This window comes from Plasmopara halstedii (assembly GCF_900000015.1).
Source record: "Plasmopara halstedii genome assembly, contig: Scaffold_555, whole genome shotgun sequence".
Classification (NCBI taxonomy): Eukaryota; Oomycota; class Peronosporomycetes; order Peronosporales; family Peronosporaceae; genus Plasmopara; species Plasmopara halstedii.
Window position 1 is genome coordinate 1,006,138 of NW_020187475.1, and position 722 is coordinate 1,006,859.

Below are 722 nucleotides of genomic sequence, written 5' to 3' on the forward strand. Positions count from 1 at the left end.
AAATTTTTCGCAGCCACTGGCGTAACGACCGCGGCAAGAGCAGTAAATCGACGATCTTGATTCGTTGAACTGTCGTCCGAAAAAAAACATGGCTTGTCTCGAGTTGAGAGACGACAGGCACCCAGCGTGGCGCAGGTTGCCTATTAGCTGGTTGTTGATGTCCCGTCTGCCGCGATTGGCGTCGCCGAGCTTGGCGTTGGGAGTGACGGTGGTTGTGGCGGCTACTCAGTTGAAGCATCTGTCATTGTAAAGATAATGGTCTGGCCCTACTGTCAAAATTAAGGATAGGTGAAGCTAGGCAGATCGACTGTGGTGGGAGTAAGAACTACCCACAATTTATATCAAAGGACCGAAAGGCAAACGCAGGATCAATGCGACCAGTGAGGAGAAAACACCACAGTATTGGGTTGCCTTGGCTAACGAGAGGGAACTTGTAACGGGTTACACATACCCTTGTAACAGGTGTGTGTGACACCAGATGGGCATGATGTAGCCACACTCAAACCAGAATACGGTATGGGGCTGAATAGCCAGTAGTTATACATGTATCTAGATTTTACTATACAAATTTAGGAAGATCTATGCATTTAAAATTAGGCGGCTTTGTTGCAGATAAAAACTAATGAGGTCAATTTTGGGTTTAAACGGAAGAGTAATTAGCCTTGGTTAAGGCAATAATTACTCTTGGAGTTAGCGGATTGCGATCCGCTAAACTCGTACTT